Here is a 19,321-nt window from a genome sequence, read left to right on the forward strand (position 1 = left end):
TCTCCAATGATTTGAGTGATAGTCATACATTTTGAAAGAAACAGCAATGCCATCTGCAGTTTGGTTGTTTGGGGGCGGGCTGTAAATCGCGTTGCCAGGACAACGTTATGCATTGCAAACCCATGGTAACGACTGTCAATCAAGCAAAAACAAATAGGCAATGTGTAAGAAAAGGCCTGGGCGGCAACAATTTATTAACGCAAACAAGAACTGGAACAAACAAAGCAATGAAACAAATGTCCAAATCAAACGGGAGTCAAGAGTCAACAGAGAGTGTGTATGATTGGAACGATCTCACTTCCTCTTATACGGACGCCATGTCAATGAGAAGGATGGGCCTGCTTCAGCGAGCATAGCAGGTCAATTCGGGGATCGATGCTGCTCACAGCAACACGAAGATTCTCCTCCATGCTGTTGAGACGACATCTGTATTTGTTCTTTATGTAGGCCAGGGACGAAAATGTCTTTTCGCACAGATAGGTTGATCCAAACGGCGTGAGGATGTCCATGGCAGCCTTGGACAACCCGGGGTATTCCTGCACAACTGACAGCCAGAATTCATCTAGAGTTTTTGAGGCAAACGACGCCTGCAATGTGCGGTCGCTGGACAGCTCAATCAGCGCATCCTCGAGCTCAGATGGCAGGTTGTTTGAGGAGCAGTTGGTGAATGGTTGTCGTACCCAGTCAAAAGGCTCTACATTCTCCGTGAGGAAATACTTATTGAATTTGTCGAGGAGACTACGAAGATGACAGGTTATTGACTCTTTCAATGAATTGGCATTCATGTCACTCTCCAAAAAGTCGTGCAGCTCCGAGAACATTTCAAAGTCCCCACTCTCTGCACGGGCTGCCCAACGCTGCAATTTTTTTGTGAAAGCATTCACTTTGTCTGAGAGGGTCAGGATGTTTGTGCTGGGGCCTTGTAGTGACAGGTTGAGACTATTTAATTTGTCAAATATGCACGCCAGGTATGCAAGACGTGATAACCATCTCGAGTCAGTGAGATGGTCTGCAAGAGGGGAATGCACGTCTGAGAGGAAGGTGCGCACCTCGCTTCGCAACTCGAACAGGCGTGTAAGAACTTTGCCCCGTGAAAGCCACCTTACCTCTGAATGAAAAAGAAGGGATTCATGTGCAGACCCCATTTCCTGGCAGAGAAGGGCGAAGAGTCGTGAATTTAAAGGGCGCGATTTGATCGAATTCACTATTTGGATTGCTGTTTGAAGAACATTGTTAAGCTCGGGTTCAAGTGTCTTGGATGCCAGGGCCTCCCTATGGATAATGCAGTGTGTGAACTTGACATGTGGTGCAACGCTAAGGACCTTGGCTTTCAGCCCTTTGTGTTTTCCCATCATAGCCCCGGCACCGTCAGTGCATATGCTTATGCATTTATCCCAATCCAGGCCTGTCTCCTCCATCCAACCATTAAGACAGTTAAAAATGTCTCCACCAGTACATCTTCCTTCCATCGGAGAGCAGCACAGCATGTCCTCATGCAGTTTCCCGTCATGACTGTAGCGAATGAAAACCATTAAATGGGCTACATTAGTCAAGTCAGTAGACTCGTCTAACTGCAAAGAAAACCGGCTGTTTTTCACTCTCTCGATGAGCTGGCATTTCATATCATTAGCGATGTCGTTAATGCGTTTGGACATGGTATCATTGGAGAGGGGAATCTGTTTAAGCACACTTGCGATCTTTTCACCATGCATTGCTGTGGTCATCGCAATTGCTGCAGGAAGGATGAGGCTTTCAGCAATTGTGTGTGGCTTTTGTGCTTTGGCTACAAGGTGGGCCACTTTGTATGACGCTGCCAAGGCTTTGGTGGGCACAGTAGCTTGGCTATGCACAACGGTCTTTTGCCCATGCAGCGCAGCTTCTTTTCGTAAAAAAAATGTCATGGGTTTCTGAGCATCATCTGGATGTCGGCTTTCGAGATGTCGTCTCATTTTTGTGGGCTTTAAACTTTCATGTGCCAGAACATCGCCGCAAATAACACACTGTGGGTGGTCGAGCTCATGTTTTACCTGGCACGTGAATCCATATTTAAGAAATTCTTTCAGGTATCGGCGACGCCTCGTTGGTGGGTCTTTTTTATTCTCACCACCGGCCAAACTTGTCCCATCTGAGGATCGCGGAGGAGTAGGTGCACAACTGGAGGTAGATGGCACTTCTGAGCTCAAATCATTGTTTTTTAGCAGCCACCTGTCCATTTTTGATGAAAGTTATAACTAGGCTAGTGGCTAAAAAAGTGGCTAGTATCACAAACGTGGCTAGTAACGTGGCGAGTTAACTATGACGTATTGTAAAAAAACCGGGAAGAAATTGAGTTTGAACAGTGGGCGCAGATTGTTACATTGTTTCTATCATAGGACCAATAAACGATTCGAAACGCCATTTAAAGCTGGGCAACTTTTTTTTTTCTCTCTCTCTCTCCCTCTTAACAGCGTGTAGGAATGAGAAAAAGGCAGATTTTCATTGTATTGACATTTTATTTTTCGTTGTTTCACCAGGTGTTATAACAGCTAATTTCCGACTGAAGTAACAAATAATTTTGCGACCCCACGGAAGTTTTTGCCGACCCCGTTTGGGGTCGCGACCCCTAGTTTAAGAATCACTGATTTAAATGACCGACAGCATTCAGATTTGACACATACGGCCAAATCTAGGTACACACTAATAAGCCTTTTACAATTCCCAACTGTTTGTATCAGTTAGCAAGAAAGACAATGAAATCCATGGTGTATTTCTCATTACCATTGAAAAACACTTCAGGAGAAAGGGAATCCCCTCAACAGTGCCATATATTGTTAAAACAGACTCAAACAGCTCAGCATAACGCTGCTGACTTTGGCTCCACTATAACTGGCACTGAGCTCATCCAGCCTCTCTTGATGTGCAATAACCATGAACTAATTATTACGTTATGCTTACAAATGCGACAACGCCAAAAGACGAAAATGAAATGCAGATACCACAGGCTGCTTATTCCCCTTTGGCCTCAGTGTGACTATATGGATAAGCATTGATTTAGCATGCAAGCTCTTTGAACTTGTGCAGCACTGAACCTTTGAAATAAGCTGGAAGCTATGAGGCAGCGCTCAGCAAAAGTCATGCATGACTCGTCGGAGAGGACAGAGGTCCTCGGTGTTGGAAGATTCATCATCGACAGGCTTTGCTCGGCTTGGCAGATGGGTAAGCTGCAGGGCGAACCGAGAGCTCACATCTGACTTTAAAAAATGTTGATCTGAAACTGCAGTGCTCAGGCCTCATATAGGATTCTCTCTGTGCACACGTTCACATAATACTTTCATGTTTTATAATTGTCAGGCAAAAGGACAGTCCTGTTAGACAAGTTTGAATGTGAAAAGTGTCAAATCTCATGCTGTAAATCACCTTGTGTTATACATTATTATATAGATGATCTTTTTCATTGTTTTTATTTTGTATTTCTAGGAATGTTTTAGGTCTGCAAACTATGGACCAAACCAACATGGAGAAACTTAATAGCTTGTCCTGTTAAATTGCTGCTAACAGCTTCTGTGTACGTCATTTCTTCAGTGTGATACATGCACTGTGACTCTTCATCAGTCACTTGCAAAACAACAAGAGTCATACCAATGGCTGACTACAGAATGCCATGTCATCACAGGGTAGCAACTTGCATACAAAACATGCATGCAACAGGTGTCATGGTGAGTGATTGGAAACAAGTGCATTTATTTGTTGGTTTGCTAAAGATGCTCACTGTTTTCCAAAGGCAAACAAGTACCAACACCAACCAAACTGAAATGAAAAAAATCAAGCTAATGTATGTTCCAACAGACAGCATTCTTGTGTAAGAGCTGTCCTGTCAGGTAGCAATTTAAAAAGATGTGTTCGGTCGGAAAGACGTCATGTTTTAAATTTGGTTTCCTCCACCAGATGAAATGAAAACAGGGTAAAGAAAGAAGAAAAGGAAAGGATGCTGCAATGTGTGATGTGGCTTCTTTGTTACACTGTGAATAGATCCTCAGGGTCGACAAACACAAGTTGAAATAATCATACAGAGTGAGCCCACACCCGTACGAGTAATGAAAAATCGTACACAATAACATCTCCCTCCGCCTCTCTCAGACTCAAACACAAAGCGTTTACAGTCTCCCATCAGGACTGCATTGTGGAGGTTTCTGTGATTGATGTGTCTGACCTATTCTGCGAGCAGGCAGCCACATCGGCAACCTAATTACCCCATCATCATCATCACACTGTGGGGAGCAAAACACCCAAGATGCGCACACACACGCATACACACACACAGCATGTTCCTGAGGACCTTTTCAGAAAATGTTGAAAAGTACAAGTTTCAGGTTGCAAAACAATGACATGCAATTCAGACATCTGACCTCAGAGAACCTACATCCAAGCAGAAAGTGATGTTTTCCCCGCCAGCCCTGAGAGCATTTTACTGTTCTGAGAAAGGGCGGTTTTCTGGCAGACTATTAGGTGTGCAATCTATTCACTGTTTGGATCACTGACCATGCCTTTATTGTTTTACAGAAACTGTGAACACAACTTTTTCTCTGTGAGTCTTTGTCTTTTTATTTGTACCATGTACTTCACAGTTGGTTTGTCTAGAGGTGTGCTCTAGTTGGATTTCCTCAAAATCCAGCAGCAAATCCGTCCCTATGGCAAGAAACCATATACCCAGCAATAGTTTTATGCCTTATGTCAAGCCAGTGTATAACCCAAAAATAACTACAGAAAAACAACACTCACCACTGCAGGGAGTGTCATCCGACTTGCCGAGAGGCCAATGGAAGTCATCAGAGGTCATCATCAGCACGTATAGATGTTGATGTTTGAAACGCGGCGCATGCAGGGGGAACTATAGACCCTGTACACCTTCTTCGTTCCTATAGAAACACAAGACATGGGCAGACAGACAGGTAGGCTCAAAGATAAAGTCAAATGAAACCCTGTAAATTATTCAGACAGACAGGCATTCAGTTTGACAGCGGTTACATCCCTCTGCTGTTTGTTTTCACAACTACTGTCCCGTCAAAGAGAGCTTCGATGTTATTGCTTTAGACAGCCCAGTTCCCAAGCACATCTCAATCCCACTGAAGACACAACAACACACACACACAATCACATCTATTATTCATTCTGTTCACCAAAGCCATTTGAATACATTAAGCGAGCAGGCGGTGCCGTCTGTGTGTCTATTAGATTCAGCTGTAGGGAGGCAGCTCATGCCTGGACAATCATTAGACACACACACACATGATGCATATGTATGAAAGTACACACACACACACACACACACACACACACACACACACAGTTTGTATAAGGTGATTGAAAATGAATATCAGGAGAGCTGTCTGACTGCCCCAAAGCAGTCCCATCTGCCTCTGATTCTTTTAATTATTCAGTCTCCATCCACCCATCTTTAATTCACTCTCTCTGCTCCTCAGCTCAAGGGCTCCTTCTCCAAGTAGAGTCGGCCAAATTAAGCATATTTGGAAACCCCCTTCCATGTGGTAAAGAGGAGGAGGAGGAGGACGTGGACAGAAAACAGGACCAAATTAGAGGTGGAGAAAAAGGGAAGGAAAGGATGGTTGGGAGTTAAGTAGGAGAGGGAAGGCTGGAGATGAGAGCCACGGGGAATTCCACCGCTTGCTGCCAGCCATTTAGCCTCTGCAGCAACTTGTCTGCTGAAGCAGCAAACAAATGAAAGCATGAAAAGCAATTGTTCTTCTTTGTAGGTACAGTCCGGTTAACCCTTTAAATAATCAATCATTACATTTAGCTGACGCGAATTACACACACTTCTATACCAAAGACATGCTTACAGGAGCAATTTGGGGATATGTTTCTTACCAAATGATAGTTTGACTGCAGGAACTAGGGAACCAACCACTTGCCCACCAATTGGCAGACACCCATTACCCCCCCTCAGCCACAGCTGACCCTAATAGTTTGTTTAGTTGGTTAACAAAATGTCTGAAACTATAAAATGTCAAATCTCAGTGGCTGTGATGTCATGGGTTATCTGCCTGGAGCAATATTTGAAGCTAAATCTGGATGTAACATATGAGGACTACAGCTACCAGGTTCCCGAGTGCAACCTCTAAAAAGGGGAGCTAGCCTGCGATGGTTTAGAGGTCATGACTATATCTATGGGTCTGGTCAAACCCAACCCAACTAAATCAGCAGCACATTTAGGCCAGAATCAGCAAGAGCAACACGATCTATTGGTTGGATTAAACTGCTCAAATAACCATACAGCAGTCGAGTGAAAAAAGGAAAACAGTTCTATTGGGTCTCTGCCTTCTCCGTCTCCCCCAACACCTACGTCATGCCTCTTATTGTAATGCTCTGGTGCCAAATTGCCCTCTGAATGTGTTTATTGACCTTTTATGCTGTTATCATCTGCCAATATGACATAAGTGTGCCACTTGACATTGAATATAGATCAAAAGATAAAGAAGCTTTGAATAAAACACTGTGTAGTGTTCAAAAAGGTCAAGATCTGGTTCCACCCACTGCAATAATAATGCTAAATCAAAGATGGATCACTTCATTTCATTGCTTTTGAACTGGTTTACAATTGAGGCCTGTTGAGTGAAGCAGACACAACTGCTGCTGCTTTTAATGTTGAGGCAACATCTTAACAGGAGTCAATGATTGATTTGTCATCACAGACGTCACTGAAAACACAATAAGGTCCGATGTATTCTTTATCTCTTACATACAGTAACCTGTTTGCTTCAGTACTAAAACAAGCAAGAGGTTGCATTGTCTATATGTACTGGTTCTATTCTAGAAAGTGGGATTTCAGAGATAACGTTACGAGAGAAAAGGCTTTCAGAATGATGACAGTTAAAACCTTGAACTGTGATTTTACGCAGTGCTTATCAACCCTATCAATCCATCTATCTTCACATGCTTAAATGCAGTCTTTTTCACCAGCACAAAAAGTCATTAGCGTTCTTCCTCTCTAATGAAAGTATCCACCTGAGGTGCAAATAACAGGATCCGATGAGACATGCTGGAGCTCTGCTGTAAATGAAAATGCTTGCATTACATTGACCGTTGAAGACATTGTTTAAAACCAGCTTCGATTTATGAATCAATTTGTCATTATCATAGGCTGTCAAAGCAGAGCCGACATCGCTCAGTGGATTTTCATTTGTCATGTCAGGATTGTCTCTGCCTTGATGCGAGCCGGTCTCTCTTGCTCACATTCACAAAATTGCCTTCCCTTTGTCAGACCTGATAATCACGTTACACTGTCGTCGATTAATGATTGGGAAACAAGCCTGAGGCATGAGCCATTCTGAGGGAAAGAATGCTCCCAGCCAACTGCACGAAGACAGATAACAAGGAATGAAGTAGCCAAAACTAAATGTCAATAGTCAACTGTTTAATGACATTGACAGGAACTAGTGACACTGGCTTTTCCTATGTGTTGTGGTTAGACTAGGGCGGTGGTGGCAAAGTCCATAGGGGCTTGGCCTGGGAACTGTTCCTAACACTAGGATGGGTCAAACGGCAGAACGGGACGATTAAGGGTATCCTTCTTCTTCTCTTCTTGTGGTCGTATTGAATATCACTGGCAAATTAAATGTTTCCTTCCCCCTGGTTAGACCTAAAGCATGACTACAACACTCTTAAAAGTATCCTTAAATCATGCCTTGGAATTTCAGTTTGGTCCATCAAAGCTAAGGGAGCTAACAGCTGCCGCCACACTAAATCATTCTCGGTTAAAACAGCCAACAATGTTTGGTAACGCCTTTCTTTTTTTCCCCAAAACTTGAAAGACCCACACTCACTCAGTGAAGTGTCAGTATTATCAGTTTTCATCTTTGCTTCATCATAGATATTCACACCTGACAACACTCTGGATTGAACTCCACAGCTTGTGTTGTGTCAAGAAGAGATAAGAGATGAGAGTGATGGGGGAAACTGATGGTGAAAGAGACGGAGAGTGTGAAGAAACAATAGGGTAAACAGAGACAAAGTAAAAAGGAATGGCAGAAACAGAGAGATATACGGATAGAGTGGAGAGTGAGATAACGGCTAACCGGGCCGACAGAGGGGGGGTGGATTGATTGTGTCTCATCAGCGCCCACGCCCGACAGGTGTCTGACAGCCACAAGCACACGGTTTCAGCCCAGACGCACACGCGCACTAACACAGTCACGAACACAGCGAATGAAGCCGTCTCTGTCTTAATCATGTTACCTCATTTGTATGCAACGATCCAGGCTCTTGATTCAGGAAGGCAGATAAAAAGGTGTGTGTGTGTGTGTGTGTGTGCCATGTCTAACCTCTCCCTGCACAACAAAATAAACCCAGTCGTGTGTTTGTGATTGCTCAAGCAAATCTTTTCCTGCTCTGGATGTTATTGTATTGTGTAAATGTGTGTGTGTATGTGTTTCTGTGTATGTATATGTGTGTATATGAGAGAGAGAGAGAGAGAGAGAGAGCGAGAGGTATATATGTTTTTGTGCATGTAAATGGTCTGCAAAGGCTAAAATCTCAATTTCTGGAGTTTCTCTCCCACATGATTGTACATTGGATCCCTGTCAACAAACAGCAGAGATTTAGCGACACTGTTCATTTCCTTATCTACCTCCAGTTTGGCTGACAGGGGCTTCATTTCCTTTATTTCCTAAAATCCAATTACATACTGTATCTCCTGAGCGTGTGTCCAAACCTGAATCAGCTGGGATGCATGTCCTGTCTTAACCAGCTAAACCAGGCGTCATGTTTTTAGTTTACCCACAGCAGAGGATTGTATGCATTCAATGAAGTATTGCAGCTTTATGAGGGCGTGTCCAAAGGAGTCAGCGTCAGACAGTAGGTACACAGAGCAATAAAGTCATCCCATACACACAGTAGCCTGATACACATAGCTCTTGTGTTCATGACTTTGGATGAGTTCACAGGATATGCTTGGACTGACTGATTGTGCTGCAGCTGCAACACACACACACACACACACACACACACACACACACACACACACACGTAAACAAACCTCACAGGCCTTTGGCTGGCCTGGCCTCATTCAGACAGCAGCTTTGCTTTCCCACGCTCACAAACTGGAGCAGACCATCCTGGAATAAGACACCGTGGAATATTCACTGGACAAACTATCGGAATATTGTGTCTCATTTCCAGACGATCACATAAGTCCGCTGGGCCCTTTTGTTTTATTGTTATCTACCACACACACACACACACACACACACACACAGGCCTGTTTGTTGGCTTTATATATAACTGAGGATCATATTTACTGTAAATGCAGGCGTTTTAATCCACCCAGCGTGATGGATTACATGTAAAACGTGGCGACCCATTCACAGTGCCGTGTAGTGAAAGACCTGATCGATTTGCCTTGCCTCCATGCTTTAATCCTGTGCAGACTTAGTCCCAACTAAAGCTTTCCTGTCGCTGTGTCTTTAATTGAGTGGGACGGCTCAGCACTATGGCATCACTCTGACGCCTTCAGGGATTGCAGGTGGTAAAGCTTACAATCCGCTGCGTTTTGTGTAGCTGCCGCAGCGTTGGGTAGCATTCCCACTGAGCTATCAGTGGTTGAGCAGCAGTGTGTGTACGCCGGTGTTACTCGATACATCCTCTGGGAATGAACTAATTTCCTCCTAAAGCTTGCGTTGTTGGCATCTGGCCTCGTCAGAGATTTCTCAGCTGTCTTTTTCCTCTCTTCTTGCTCCATTCCTACATCTTTTCCTACTGTTGCTTTATGTGCCAGGCCTGCACACTATTATGGACTGATTATTGCTCCACTGCTCTCATTACTGTCAATGTAGAGCTCATAGAGGGTAATAGCTGGCTATTATTGGGCTATTAGAGAAGATGATTTGCACATTATTAGCACTTTCTGCTTAGTAACTAGACAATCAAACACAGTGGGTTTGTTTTTGGGGGGTGAGCTATGAGATATACTTAAATGCACTATGCCAACAGAGAGCAGCCGACACATGTTTAAATGTGTGCACATCACTTTAGCCCCATTAGCCTGGTGTCAATCACAGATGGCAGTTTGTGGATCCCACAGCACACATCTTGCTTAAGCCCTAAATGTGCAGCTGATTAATAAACAGCCAGGCTGCTAGCCTACAATGCTGTCTGCACTGGTGTCAAATTGAAGCTGTATGGAGAATGTATTCCAAATAAAAGTAGTAGTACTTTGAACCTACTGTATTCACTGAAGTTGCATGTTTGGAGATGATGGCCACACATCAAGTTGGGTTTTCTAAATAAGCTGTGAAGGAGTCAAGATTGTTTCTATTGATCCACAATATTACATATATATTCACAAACACTCAACACGTAGGAGAATAACACGTAGAAATGCTCTACTCGATTGATTGGTCACGCTTGAGTCAATGTGACCTTACAGAAACATGTCCCAGAGTCACATGGGGTGAGGTGTTCAGCTTTGACTTTTAGAGAGTTATCTCTGAAAGCACAGACATAAGGGAACAGCTATAAATGCTCTCACATTAGAGCCTGAAGCTTGTAGGTGTGTTTGGCGTTGAGCAGGTCATTTAAAGACTGGATTTAGCAGCTATTTTCTCCTCTATAATGGTACACGACGATGTAGTTCACTCCTGGTAATTTTCATGAGCCTTTTTTTTTTTAGCCCTAGCAGCTTGTTGAAATATAATCAGAGTGAACTGGAAACCTGTCGACTGTGACAATCAAATGTTCCTCCGTCTCACTTCTGAGTCCTGAATGGCATCTCTGAATGTCAGTGGGCGGCGGTAGGGTGTTATTTCAAACTTCAATTCACAATAAATGGCAACCCTGTTGTTTCTCCGGTGTTTGAGTCCTTAGACATGATGCACTTTTCTTTTCCTAACAACGTAGAAACTTAAGTCACTTTCTGACCATAAGATACCCAGAAATATATATTTAGATTCCTACTAAAGTCCACATTTTGTGAACTCTGGCACATCCTAAAGCTACTCTTCCTTCCTACACAATTATCTTAAAGTGTATGCCTTTTTAATGACCCATGTATTCTGAATTTAAACAAATACTTTATAATTCTAACAGAGAATTAGGATTCTCTAGCTTGAGAGTTTGATGGCACATCCTGGTACACCCATGGTTACAGGGCTGAAAGAAAGACACGTTCTAGACTAAAAATATTTAACTTGTCTAACAGAGACACCTGCCACTGCTCACCTGTCCTGCCTCAGGAGCATCTGGCTCATTTAGCCACACACACACACACAAACACACACACACACACACACACACACACACACACACACACACACACACACACACACATACACACACACACACACACACACACGTAAAGTCGGGCAAGGTCTCATCTGACTCTGCTGGTTCTCACTTATTTGCTCTGCCTTTACCGTGAAAATTCGCCTTAGCATGTCCACACACACACACACCCACACACGCACACACACACACTTCCTTCTTCCCTCGCCTCATTTTTGATTTTAACGATGATATCAGCTGCGAGTCATTTTTCTTTATTTGCTCCAAGAAGCACACTTAAAGAAAACTAAAAACATACAGAAACTATTTTGGTTCACTTTCAGTTTTGCTCGTTTTATGTCATTTTGTGATGAAAGATTGGGAATGATGCTCCCCAGCATTGTCTGATATCATCTGACAAAGCAGTATTCCTTAAGTCTTTCCCTACAGACTGTATTTTCTCTTTGATCCAAAACACTTGCAACTTTTTATATCGGCTGCATGGTTCCGAGGAATTTGTGGTGTTTCTCTTGGGTCTACAGTGGCTTAGATTTGCTCTCTGTCTGAAGCACATTGGAGCAGATGATGGCGTCTCAGGCTCATTAGCTTTTACAAGACACAACCAGGACGGAGCAGATGGGTTGCAGCGATGGAAAAATTATTTAACTGAGGAGACACCGTTCCAAAAGCCATTATGTAGACAGGTGCAAAAAACGTCAGTGAGAAAAATGTCGTGGCAGTGTGATAACTGTTGAATTATAATGTTCCTGTGCCACTTCAAATCAGAGCTAAAGCTTCATGAGTGTCCCATCCCGAATGATTGCCCTATAATACATTCAGCCTGCTGGCCTTTGAAGTTGGAAATGTACACAGAGGTACTTCTCAGTGGACAGTAAGCAGTACATGGAAAATTCAGCATGAAATACAAACTGTCTGTTAACAGCAGTGAGCGTCCGTCAGTAGGAAAGCACACACTTCTCCATATGAGTTGGACAAGCGTTTCTTCGCGGATGCAAGTAAATGTAGTTCATGGAATTGCATTACAAAAGTGGTGCGTCAAATGAACCACAAATCAAGACCATTTTTTACCGAGGTGTTGATGCATGTCACAGGGAAATATATTCTAATTCTGAGAGCGGGAACGCAGGAGAACAAACAGAGGATTAGGAGGAGCAGGCAGCGCGATACAAGTGAGTGTTCAGCCTGGATTTAAATGCTGAGAGTGTGTCTGTGTCAGTGATGCTCTGTATAATTGAGCCTCTCTGCCTGCAGACTCCTTTACATTTACATTTTTAGGCTGCTGAGCCTAAGTTTCTATGCAGAGTGGCTTATGTAATGTCACAGTGCAAGAGGTAGAGGTACTGATGAGAGAAGAATAAAAAACTAATACTGAAAGATACTGTAAAAAAATCTATTTGCATGTCTGGACATCCAAATCAAGTGAATCAAGAGAATCTAAGGGTTTAAAAAAACTACTACTTCATGTTCTTTATTCTGCCTAGTAACAGAAGCAGCAGAATTTCTGCCATCAGCAAATTGTCCTCCGCATAACCTCCATGTCCCCCATAATAATTATTTAACCTTCCTTCCTGAATAAATTTGCCTCATTCTGACAAATGAATAGATTGGAGGCAAAGGAAATAAAAAAGTGATCTGTAATCGGAATGAGATCCACAATTCTCTCATCACAACACAATCCGACAATGGTCCGAGGGCGAGGTTATTAGGCTGTATGAAGTGTAGTTAGAGAAGGCAGTAGGACTGTAGAATCTAAATTTGATCCAAGTGCTGCCTGACATATGAATACAGTGTCGGGGATCCTGCATTAATACTGACACGCATTTCATTTCTTTATCCTATTTACAATCCTTCCCTATTCTGTATTGTTAGTTCCTGTTTCAGATTACAGGGGTCTGTTGATTTGTTCAGATCTGAGGCATGATAACCACACCGCCCCAGCTGCACTTGACAAATGTTGAAATCCAGCCCCGATGGAAAAAATTGCCCCTAAAAATTAGAGCGTGACCCTGGTGTTTAGACTGGATAAAAGCCTTGACGGATTTCCCCTAAACAGGATAAAGATGTAGAGCTCCTGCGGTTTCCTGTTTTCTATAAAGACTCTAAATGTTGTTTTCAGACTGTTGACAGTTGTGGATTCGGAGTGACATGCAGGTATTTAGAAACATCATAATATTGTGTGATGTGTCATATGGAGACATTCATTTGCGGCTCAGTGGGAGCTGGATGTCTGCCTTGACACAGTTTTGTTCGCCCATAGGGGAGTTAGAGGCGCATCGCTGGGATTTGTCATCGTCCACAAGATAAACACAAAAACAAAAACAGCACACAGTAAAGGAAATACCAACAAACTGGTGTTGTCATGTCTGATTGTTGGGTGTACCAAGTTGATCTACAGCCGAGCGCTCCAGCAACCTTAAAGGCGGGACACATTTGAAGTAATTCCTTCCCAATTATCTACAATACTGCAGTGATTACACAGGACAATAGTAGCATGCTATCTGGCTCCAGAACATATTCGTTCTTAAGGATCCATTTTCCTCATCACAAAGAAAAAAAGCTACGCTATGACGAACATCATGTTGGCTTCTTTTATGTCAGAGAGGATAAATGCACCTTACCCAATTTACGTGTTGTGAAATTGAATTTCTGAAATGTTTACCTCGGGTAGATTCATTAAAAGGGAATAGAGCTTTTTGAACAATTGGTAATCAGTGGATGTCAGTGGAAATGATGCTGAATCGTGCTTAGAAAAATACCCATCAGTGTTCACTCACTGTTGGTGGTCTCAAGCAGCAAAGCATCGCAGCATGGACTGGGAAAAGGTAATGTTGATGCCAGTTGAATTTCCTATCGGGCTCTTATTTTTTTACAAGGAATATCCGCCATCTGTTTACAAAAATAACAAACAGATAGGAAACATTTACAATCATAAGTTTATCATTTAATCCAAAGCACAGACCACCAGCTGTGAGATGTTCCTACTGTTTCTGTGTCGGTCATTGTCCTTCAACTCCAGCCCTTCAAAAGAACTGGTTCAGTTTCAACGAAAAAGCTTTTCACTTTTTAATTCATGGGGTTTAATATATTTAAATTCCTGCGGGTCATTTTCTCTATCTCCGGATCAATTTGAGTCACAGCAAGAATCTGGGACAAAGCTGATTATCCGGAGTGAGACGGAAAGATAAAAGGTAAAAGACCAGAGTTACGCCCAACACAGCTCTCTGACTGACATTAGCAAGATTGGGCTTAAGTGTTGGTGCTTATGCTTAAGTAGGGTCAACAAGAAAGGTCCACTTCATTTAGCTTCCGCCATTCGAAGGTCGTTATGAGAAATAACCGTGGCAGAATAAACCACAACGAATTCATGTTGGCAGAAGTCTGTTCAGGGAGTGAGTTACAGAAAGAATGAAAATAGGCAAAGCAAATTTGACAGTGTTATCCAAAAAGAGCAGATCTATCACTACTGATTTTACTGTTGTGTGTGTGTGTGTGTGTGTGTGTGTGTGTGTGTGTGTGTGTGTGTGTGTGTGTGTGTGTGTGTGTGTGTCAGACCTTGTTCAAAATTAAGCCTGAGAAAAGCTGACTTGCTTTGACACTCAGCAGAGTTATTCCCTGCCAGCAGCTCCACTAGTTTCTCTTTGTTTTGTTCCAAACTTCTCCATTTCCAAAAAAGTTCTCACTCTGCGTGCACCCCACCACCCCCCACCCCACCCCACTCTGTTTGTGTCATTTTAGACGTATGTTGGGACACTGCCAGTTTCCCAGTTTGATTACACCAGCGTCTGCCATGCTCCATTGCAGCGGCTTAAATCCTGACTTAGAGAAGGAAACTCATTAAAGATGCTTTTTGAGCCCCAACATCACACGTTGTCGTGCTTGCACAGCTTGTGTGATCACGACAGAAAACAAACGATACAACAGGATGACGGACGTGAAGCCAAGACAGAAAATGGGCAGGCAAGCAGATGTACGAAGGTATACAGAAACTAGCTTTGAACAATGGACAAGCAGTTTGTGAAACTGGGTTACCAATACTTGGTTTCAATGTCCCAAAGAAATGAAAGATCAGACAAAGTACAATAAATCATCTGTCACTATTTCAGGTCAGGAACTCTGGTGATCCACACAATTGGATAAATGAGTACATTTAAAATCTGTATTATATTTGAACATATAGAGAATCCCCTTTGTAACACAGAGAACGCAGCAGGAGGCAGTCATTGAAAAACGCGTTCATCGTACTTACAAAACTATTCATTTACTTCATTGCTTTTTTATCAATAATCTTCACAGTCTCTGTAACAACAACACTGTTTATTAGCTCAGTATTCAGAATAAGCGCTGAACTGATGGAGCACCACCTAACCTGACCCATACAGTAGGAATGGGCCTTAATACAGTGGTATGCAAAAGTTTGGGCACCCCTCTGAGATTTCATGACAATTTGCTTTTCCTTTATAATAGAAGATCACAGCAACAACATTTGTTTTCCTACAAAGATGTAGACGTTTTAGTGTTTTCCAGACCAAAATTCTTAGGGTAGCATTACATAGTTTTATTATAATAAAATAAAATGCAAAAAATGGGATGTGCAAAAGTTTGGGCACCCTTATAAATAGCATTCATTTCAACACCTGTACGGATTTATAGCTGACAGGTTGCTGCACAAAATTGCTTTGATTAGCTCATTAGACCTTCAATTACAAAGACAGGTGGAACCAATCATGAAAAAGGCTATTTAACATAGGTAATAGCTGGCTGTGCCTGGCCTAGGTTCTTTCTTAGGGAGTGGCAAGATGGGGACCTCAAAACAACTCTCCACTGACCTGAAAGCTAAGATAATCCAACATTATAAATTAGGAGAAGGGTACAAAAAATTATCTGACAGGTTTAAACTGTCTGTCTCCACAGTCAGAAACGTAGTTGTGAAATGGAAGGCCACAGGAACAGTCCGTGTGAAGGAAAGATGTGGTAGGCCGACAAAAATAGGGGAAAGGCACAGGCGAAGGATGGTGAAAATGGTCACAGAGAAGCCACAGACCACCTCCAGAGAACTACAACAACATCTGGCTGCTGATGGTGTAGTTGTTCACCGTTCCACAATCCAGCGTACTTTGCACCAGGAAGAGCTCATTGGAAGGGTGATGTGCAAAAAGCCTTTCCTGAGTGTTAATCACAAGAAGAGTCGCATGAGGTATGCAAAAGCACATCTGGACAAGCCAGAAGCATTTTGGAACAAAATACTGTGGTCAGATGAGACCAAGATTGAGTTATTTGGTCATAACATGAACAGGTATGCATGGCGAAAAAAACACACTGCATTCAATGAAAAGAACTTGTTGCCCACTGTAAAATTTGGTGGAGGATCTATCATGTTATGGGGCTGTGTGGCTAGCACAGGTACTGGAAAACTTGTTAAAGTTGAGGGCCACATGAATTCCTTACAGTACCAGGAGATTCTTGACAAGAATGTTCTAGAGTCAGTCACAAAGTTGAAGCTACGCCGGGGTTGGATTTTTCAGCAGGACAATGATCCTAAGCACCGATCAAAATCCACCAAGGAATTCATGCAGAAGCACAGGTACAATGTTCTGGAATGGCCATCCCAGTCCCCAGACCTTAACATCATTGAAAATGTATGGATTTATTTGAAGAAGGCTGTCCATGCACGGAGGCCAAGAAACCTGACTGAACTGGAGACGTTTTGTGTGGAAGAATGGGCCAAAATACCACCTGCCAGGCTTAAGGGACTTGTCTGTGGCTACAGGAGGCGTCTACAGGCCGTTATTGCAGCAAAAGGAGGCAATACTAAATATTAATGGAATTATTTCTTAGGGGTGCCCAAATTTATGCACATGCCTATTTTTGTTTGAATGCACATAAACATGTTTCTGTTTGACCAATAAAAGTTATTTCACTACTGAGATGTTTCTGTTACCATAAGGTATAACATATGTTAAAATGAAGTTGCTGCTTCAAAAGCTCAGCAAGTGACAAACTGATGCAGTGGTTTTCCTAAGGGGTGCCCAAACTTTTGCATACCACTGTATCTAATTTTGGTAAATCCCTGCACTGTTGTCGGGCAACTGTAGAGCTAATATAGGATATGGGGGAGAAAGGTAGGCGAAACTGTCCTATAAATTACAGCTAGTCTCTGCTGCTCAGTAATCCGGGCTGTAATTTTGGGACATCAGCACTTGCGTCATCGAAAGCCTAAATATAGCTTTGTTGGTGCGTGTGTGTAGGTTTCCTGTCAATGGAATAAGTTGCATGCATGGATGTGGATACATTTGGGAGGGAGCAGAAAAAGGCAAAAGCAAAGTTACTGTCAGCTTCCTTCAAAAAAATATCACTCTCAGCCAGGGTTGGAGAAAACATCTACCTCCAAAACACTTTTCAATAATGTGTCTTACATTCATAATCTATTCCTTCTCAAATATTGGTCTAAGTGTGTTTTAGTGTTTGCTTTCAGTTGATGCTACACCCAAACAGCAACAAGATGTGCTTGTTTGTATGGGCTATAATAGTCTGAAGTGTTGTTCTTTGCTACAGAATCTGCCACCACAAAGGTATGATATTAATATCAAACACCTCTTAATGACTAATTCAAAACCTTTAATTATTTTATGACTTGTTTATTTTTGGAAACTGTGTCCTGAGGAAGGATCTCACCAACCCAATAAAAAGGCTCCTGCTCCAATTCCCCGTTTATTGAATTGTGCGCCCACATTGTCTATGCATTCAGTCCACTGATGTGTGTGTGTGTGTGTGTGTGTGTGTGTGTGTGTGTGTGTGTGTGTGTGTGTGTGTGTGTGTGTGTGTGTGTGTGTGTGTGTGTGTAGGTGTGTAGGTGTCTCTTTATTTGTGAGCATGTGTTTTGTAAGGCAGATAATGAGCATGCAGAATGCATTCTCTGATTTAATTCCAAAGCCGTCTGACTGGCCCGCCAGAGTGCGGCAGTTTGTATTCATAAACATAATGCACATCGATCTCTTGATTTGTTTCCACAGCCAAATCAGTCTGGGTATGAGCCTCTTTCTAATTCACTCTATGATTGGTTATCTGTTTCCTATCATTTTGATCCAACCTTGGCCCATGAGATAGTTGAAGTAATAGCATTGATTTATAACCATTCTCCTGTTGTGTATAATTACTCGTCTTCTTGTGATGTATTCTTTGTTCTTTCCTATACCGTCACTCTTGGCAGAGTTGGGCAGACTAGTGGGAAGATATTATTTAAGATGTTCATAAGCCTTAAATGTAAATCTTGTAAATTCACACCCCTGTCCCTTCAGTGCAAAGTCAAAAGGGATATATGTCTTAATATGAATACATTCAAAAGCATGCCTTTTATTAAATGTGGGCTAACATCTGAACCCAGGTAAAATATTGTACAACTTTACTGATCTTATGATGTGTAAACTCCTTAGTGGGATTTTTCCTCAAAGGCTAGCTCATATCTGGAGCAAAGTGGGCTCCATCTGTTTTCTTTCTGTTGTTGAAAAAAGCACTTTCTATTAATTGTATCATAAGAAAGCAAAGAAAAGCAGATTTTGTTTCACGAACCAAAGCTTCATCTCTTTTGAAGGACACATACAAATACTGCCTTTGACAAAGGAGGAAGCCAGATGTTGAAATATTGAAATAGTCACAAACTTGCCAAACCCTAATATGCTGTTTATAGGATGAGTTCATTCTAGCAGATCCCACTTCTGAAAACTATCCTCTCCTCGCATTTATTATCCAGACTGAAAGCATCAATCACTGCTGGAGCTTCAGAGAAACTATCTTTCTGCTCTTAGCTAATCGTATGTCTTTAAAAACTGGATGCGGACTGCCAGAATGAAGTTAGACTGATCAAGTTTATTTGGTCCATTCAATATCAGCCCATCCCAGAAGAAAGATTTACTGAAAAGCTTTCAGCCATGTTTTTGTTCCTAAGGGTGATCGTTAAGGTTTTTTCCGATGTGACAGACAACACAAAGGAGAAACTGGAAGGACATTATTTGCTTTCCTTTCCTAACAGTCCGATCATGTCACATAAGGA

At 42.4% G+C, this 19,321-nt stretch overlaps 1 long non-coding RNA gene across 1 annotated transcript in view; it reads right to left on the minus strand.

Moving 5' to 3' along the window:
• The window catches only part of LOC134884031 (uncharacterized), a 63,741-nt gene that overhangs the window by 16,370 nt on the left and 28,050 nt on the right, over positions 1–19,321 (minus strand). The window contains exon 2 of the long non-coding RNA XR_010168367.1: positions 4,759–4,895. This is a non-coding gene — a long non-coding RNA (uncharacterized LOC134884031). The remainder of the gene's footprint in view (positions 1–4,758; positions 4,896–19,321) is intronic.

The sequence above is a fragment of the Eleginops maclovinus genome, chromosome 21, assembly GCF_036324505.1.
Source record: "Eleginops maclovinus isolate JMC-PN-2008 ecotype Puerto Natales chromosome 21, JC_Emac_rtc_rv5, whole genome shotgun sequence".
NCBI classification, from domain to species: Eukaryota; Metazoa; Chordata; class Actinopteri; order Perciformes; family Eleginopidae; genus Eleginops; species Eleginops maclovinus.